At 42.6% G+C, this 6,860-nt stretch overlaps 1 pseudogene; it reads right to left on the reverse strand.

The window, feature by feature from the left end:
* The window catches only part of LOC107671513 (transcription cofactor HES-6-like), a 7,853-nt pseudogene extending 4,668 nt beyond the window's left edge, over nucleotides 1-3,185 (reverse strand).
* Nucleotides 3,186-6,860: the final 3,675 nt, after the last annotated feature.

Below are 6,860 nucleotides of genomic sequence, written 5' to 3' on the forward strand. Positions count from 1 at the left end.
TTATTATTATTATTATTTTTCTCCGCTAAAACTGATCGTGCAAACAAACCGTAAGGACTAGAGAGCTGAAACTTGGTCAAAAGATAGTAGTCATGCTCGCTACTCAGGCGCAAATAGCCGGCCCAATCGGCCAATAGGGGGCGCTACAGCGATCAAAAACGCATAAGTGCTAATAACTCTTAAACCGCTTACCGTAGACTCCAAAAATTTACATTTTTGGAATCCTTGGGTCAAGGCGAATTAAATCGGTTTTCCGCAAATTTTAATTATGTCCAAAACCTACTTTTGCGAACTAGTCCTAGGTTTTTTGCCCGATCGGAAGCAAACCACTGCAGAAATATTCTCTGGACAATGAATATCAATAATTATCAAAAAAAAAGTTGAAATTTCGACTCACTGTTGCAATGGGGCGCCAAAACATTCAAAAGTCGAGGACCAATTTTACTAAAAAGGCTATAACTCTTGAACAAAATGAGATATCTTCACTAAACTCGCTGCACATATGTAAGAGCTAAAACTTTGGTCAAATAAAAAAAAAAATTGCATAGCTCTGCCACTTGGTTGCGCTATAATTTTGAAAAAACTATTACTAGGAAACCGTTTGTCCGATCGACTTGAAATTTGGTTTGCAGTGTCAATGACTACAAGTGGCACAAGTGTCTATGAGGACATTCGCGTCGCCAAAACGTTCATAAGTGCCGGGGCCAATTTGACTAAAATGGCTATAACTTTTGAACGGAATGAGATATCTTCCCCAAACTTGGTACGAATGTGTATAAGCTTAGTCTTTGGTCAATTCAAAAAAAAATTCGCAGCTCTACCACTTGGTGGCGCTATAGGAGGGGAAAAAATGAAAAACAGCTATATCTATGCAACCGTTGGTCCGATCGATTTGAAAATTGGTATGCAGTGTCATGGTCCAAAGGCTCACTGTTGCAATGGGGCGCCAAAACATTCAAAAGTCGAGGACCAATTTTACTAAAAAGGCTATAACTCTTGAACAAAATGAGATATCTTCACCAAACTCGCTGCACATGTGTAAGAGCTAAAATTTTGGTCAAATCAAAAAAAAATTACGTAGCTTTGCCACTTGGTGGTGCTATAATTTTGAAAAAACTATTACTAGGTAACCGTTGGTCCGATCGACTTGAAATTTGGTTTGCAGTGTCAAGGACTACAAGTGGCACAAGTGTCTATGAGGACATTCGCGTTTCTCAAAAAACATGGCCGCCATTGGCCAAACTCTTTTAAGCACCTATTTGACAGGGTTAACGGAGGTCGATCGGAACAAAACTCGGTGGGCATGTTCGACACATGGCCCTAAAGGTCTGTAAGAATTTTGAAAGAAATCGGCCACTGGGGGGCGAAATTGCGTTTTTCAAGTGCGTAAACAATTGTATATTGCGCAATTTTTCTCACATCAACACAATATGCATATCATTTGATGGCATGTTCGACACATAGCCCTAAAGGTCTGTAAGAATTTTCAAAGAAATCAGCCACTGGATGGCGAAATTGCGTTTTTCAAGTGCGTAAACGATTGTATATTATACAATTTTTCACAAATCAACACAATATGCATATAATTAGATAGATCTCCTCATAACGAGCAACTTTGCCTCAAGAACCATTGCTGTCAATCAAATCGTTCATTAAATATTCACAAATATGTTAAACATGTTCGACACATGGTCCTAAAGTTCTGTAAGAATTTTGAAAGAAATCGGCCACTGGGGGGCGAAATTGCGTTTTTCAAGTGCGTAAACAATTGTATATTGCGCAATTTTTCTCACATCAACACAATATGCATATCATTTGATAGATCTTCTTATAACGAGTAACTTTGCCTCTAGAACCATTGCTGTCAATCAAAACGTTCATTAAATATTGTCAATGACGTTAAAAACCTACTTTTGCGAACTAGTCCTAGGTTTTTTGCTCAATCTCGATCAAACCACTGCAGTAATATTCTCTGGACTCTCTAGATCAATAATTATCAAAAAAAAGTTGAATTTTGTTCTTTGGTTACCTTTAACGGGGTCATTTAGAGAAGGGGCGTGGCCAAATATACCCAAATGCCAATAAAACCTAAAAAAAACCTCAAAACTTTACGAAACTTGGTGAAAACATGTGTCGGATGACTCTTAACAAGCATGCAAACTTTCATGGAGATGGAACCGTAGGTGGCGCTATAACAGTTGAAAAGGCTTTAAAAATACAATATTTGTATAGAAAATTACCTCAAATTGTAGCACATGTTCATATATTAACTTATACACTAGTTATTCATATCATATAATAGATCTCCTCATTCTGAACAACTTCGCCTCTGGAACTAATGCTGTCAATCAAATCGTTTATTAAATATTCTCAATTATGTCAAAAACCTACTTTTGCGAACTAGTCATAGGTTTTTCACGCAATCTCAATCAAACCACTGCAGCGCAATTCTCTGGACTCTCTAGATCAATAATTATCAAAAAAAAATTGAATTTTGTTTTTTGGTTATCTATAACGGGGTCATTTATAAAAGAGGTGTGGCCACATATACCCAAAAGCCTATAAAACCTAAATGAAAACTCAAAACTTTACGAAACTTGGTGAAAACATGTGACAGAAGACACTTAACAAGCACGCAAAGTTTCATAGAGATCTGACTATAGGTGGTGCTATTACAGTCATAACTGTTAAAAATCATCATATTTCTTTGGTAAATTACCCGCATTTGCCCAAAATGCTATTTTTAATCATTGGTTTAAGTCGTTACAGCCATGTTAACAAAATCTTTTTCCTTATGTGCTTAAATGCCTTCATGTGCTTGAACCCCGGTCATTGCTGCTTGCAGCTATATTTATTATTAATATTTAACTTACATTGGAAAGGGTTCCGTGACCTCTTGTGCGATCTTGGCAAAAAGTCTCACAATTTATTTCCAGATCATGATGCATGATGGGACACACTAAGCCTCTAATACTGCTCCGGAGTGATAGGCATTCAAGGCATTCGAGATAGTGTGGATTTAGTGTGCGTTAAGGGCACTGCGCTTTGGCGTTTTTATGACCTTGGACAGTCTTGCGCACTTACTTCCTGTCACATGCACGTGCTCTCAAGTAGCCAAGACCGCAAGTGTGGATATTTGGACAAGGGTTTTGTTCAAATTCATCAGAAAATTCAGCACTGCACATCCTGGAACTGCAGGAATAGCGGATGCATGATAAGTACCGATGCATGATCTCCATCTGCTGTTATTCGCTCACCAGCAGGTGGCGAAAACGGGTGTTGATGAAGACCAAAGCAACAGGTACAGCAAGTCATTCATTAAAAAAAAAACTGATTTTGCAGAAATGGAGCAAGCAGTAGAAGTTATAATTATCAGGGCCAGTATGTTGAGCTGTCATGTTTTTCGAAGCTCGTGATAGTGGTCCCCAAAGTTTGCTTTAAGTAAGTAATTCCGACTGTTTAATGTTAAGATGCCTTCACAAAAATTGATTAAACCTGCCAAGCTAAAATTAGACCCCAAAGGGATAGATATGTTGCCTAATATCGAAAAGAAAGATGATGCTAAAGTAATGATACACGACTATGCAATGGAGGTTACTGTGCACAGTAAAAGAGAACGCGGAGACGGCTCGCTTCCTTCAACGACAAGTAAAACTCCTGCGGAGAAAAAGGTTATGCCAACAGCTGACAAAGAGAAAGATAAAATCTCCAACGAAACCATTCTGGAGGCAATCTTAAATCTGGAAAGTAGAGTGGATGAGAAGCTGGCGCATTTAAGTGAGCAAACCAAACAAAGTAGCACCATGATCGCAAGTTTAATGAAGGCGATTCAGTTCAACACGAAAGAGGTGAATGAGTGCAAGAAAAGAGTAAAGGACTTGGAGATACAAAATGAACATCGGTGCAAGGAGAATTGCGATCTTAAGGAGAGGGTGAGAGAACAAGAAAGATATAGAATGAGGTGTGGTGTCTCCGTATCAAAGACATAGAAGAAAAAAAAAGACGAAGACATCAGATCACATGTCATACAAATCCTCGGTAAGACTTAACCTGAGATGGACACAAAGATGGATGAGGCTGTTGACATTGTCCACAGGCTAGGAAGAAGGATGGACAATAAAAGCAGGAATGTCATCGTGCTGTTCACTCAAAGGTGAGTGAAAGATGAAATCTGGCGGAGAAGCAAAAATTCACCTGTCTGTAAGGCGGAGGGAGTTCGATTCGCCAAGATGCTTCCTCAAGAGGATTTGGAAGATCGACGGAAGTTATGGCCTCAAATTGAACAAGCACAGAGGGCAGGAAAACCGGCGTTCCCCATCGATACTTCACTCGTACTGCGTTTGCTTAAGACGCTATGGGGAAAAGTCCTTTTTCTCCGAATACTGAAGCCTTTTCAATAACGCAGTGTAACCGCTCTCGAGACTCAAAGCCTTTGCCGTAAACTTTGCCGCTCTTCAGCTGCCTTCAGCGTCTGAAGCAGCTGTGGTCTTCCCGGTCCCCTGCCGCTATCCGGCGATTAGTATAAGAGCAAATTTCTGAGCAAATTTCCAGTGTTGTTTCAAATGCTGCGCTGCTACTGTCACTCGGCGCCCAAGCATGAGACGCACTCGCCGTGACCGTCAGCGGCGAGTGCGTCTCATGCTTGGGCGCCACCCACGCTGAAGCTGCACTTACTGAGACGGAATGTCCTCATTGCGAGGATATGAGTCTCGGCTCTCTACGCTCGCGGACAGCTTTCTTTCAGAAAGCGACTCCGCCCCTCGCGCGCTCGGTGATGAGTGAGCCCATGTCGGCTGAGCCCCCGCATGCCTCACTCTCTCCACATAGAGAGGCTTCCCCCGTCCTCTTCTTTCACCCGGACCAGCATCCCCTCTGCGGCTGCGATCGATCTGGTCTCGTTCGGTGGGAGCGAGTGTGATGCCATGGACGACAGTGTGTCTCTGGCTGCTTCAGATGCGGAGGCGCTGTCGGGCTCGTCTTTCGACCCCGCTCCCCTGCCGTCTGCGGAGCCCAGTGCAGCCAGCACGGGCATGGATGCCGAACTGTTCCACGTCTTGTCTAAAGCTGTGCAAGAGCTGGGTTTGGATTGGTCTCCGCCGGAGGAGCCCACCCACAGCCACCCTGGGCATGGATGCCGAACTGTTCCACGTCTTGTCTAAAGCTGTGCAAGAGCTGGGATTGGATTGGTCTCCGCCGGAGGAGCCCACCCACAGCCACCCTGGATGAATGGTTCTTGCCGGGGCGCCGTCAAGCCCCTCAACAACAAGCTTCCATGATGATATCACCAGATCTTGGCGTGCCCCTTACTCGGCCCGCCTGCGTGCCTTCTCTTCATCCGCCCTCACAACGGTTGACGGCGCCGAAAAAAAGGGGTATGACAGACTGCCTCTCCTGGATGAGTCTGCCCGCCCACGGCCATCGGCTGGAAGGCAAAGGCCGCCCACCCGTCCAAGCCATGTAGGATGATTTCAGCGCTCGCTGGATGGGCCTACTCGTCTGCTGGACAAGCGGCCTCGGTGCTTCACTCTATGGCGGTCCTTCAGGTCCTTCGGGCCAAACTTCTCCAGAATATGGACGAGTCTGGACCAGACCCCGCAGCTTTCAAAGAGCTGCACAGTGCGACCGACCTGGCTTTGCGCGCCACGAAGATGACGGCTCAGGCGATCGGCAGATCCATGGCCAGCCTTGTGGTGCTTGAGCGCCACCTATGGTTGACCCTCACTGAGACGGATAAGGTCCCCTTCCTCGACTCCCCAGTCTCCCCCTCTGGCCTGTTTGGACCTGCGGTGGAAGGGTTCGCTGAGCGCTTCACCGCTGCGCAGAAGTCGTCCCAGGCAATGTGTTTGTGGTAAACAAGGTTATTATAGTTTTTAATTTTTAAATTCGTTTTATTTTAATATAGTTTTCAAATTTGCTATAAGATTCAGTTTAGTTTTTATTAGTTTAATTCATATTTTTGTTAGTTTTAGTTCAGTTTTTATTTTGTGAATGGATTTTTATTTAGTTTTTATATAGTTTAGTTTCAGTTTTAGTTTCAGTTTTAATGAAAGTTTAGCAGAATTAACAGATCACTTCCAGAGCGCAGGACAAAGAAAGACGTAGGCATAATTTAACCTTAGTGAGGCAAACATATAGCGACACAAAATTAACGCATGCTGAGATTGATTAGATAGTAAAAGTATACAAATATACACCAAAGAAAGCAGGCAAGCCTTTTTTACTAAATTAATCTACACAAGTCACGCTTAATGTCATATCCAATGATGTGCGTTGAGATATTTAGTATGAAAATAAATGTAGCCTGATTTGGTTGTATGTAATTTCTTATTTAACCATAATCATTATATTGTAACTGTGGTGCCTTGCTCACTTTTCCGTGAACAGCCGTGCCTCAATCAAAACTGGGACTAATGAAATTCAATAATAACGGCAATCGCATTTAACAGTAAAGGCTTATATTTGAATGTTCTTTTCATTTATGAAGAATTATAAGCGTGTGTATGATGTGATTTAGCCAATGCACATTTGTTCAAAAGCCTGGCAGAGTGATCACAAGATGCTAGGCAAAAGTTGTGTGTTGTTTACAGAAAGGATGCGTGTTCTCATCTTTTTTTCTGTTAATTATCATGTTGCGCTGCATGTCTTTTTCTTCAAAGCACCAACAATGCCTAATGTTAGTTTGATTGCTTGTGTTACATGATAAAATAAATAATCTTGCTTACCTGATGTAATAGTTTTAATGCGAGTGCGGTTCGGGTCGCAACTCGCGGTCTTTATGTCAAACGGTTCTCGTCTGGGTCGGAAGATGAGCTACTATTTCACAGATCCTTCCTCCTCAGCCACTTAGAATGCCTGGGACT

The sequence above is a fragment of the Sinocyclocheilus anshuiensis genome, unplaced genomic scaffold (assembly GCF_001515605.1).
Source record: "Sinocyclocheilus anshuiensis isolate Anshui unplaced genomic scaffold, SAMN03320099.WGS_v1.1 scaffold3827, whole genome shotgun sequence".
NCBI lineage: Eukaryota > Metazoa > Chordata > Actinopteri > Cypriniformes > Cyprinidae > Sinocyclocheilus > Sinocyclocheilus anshuiensis.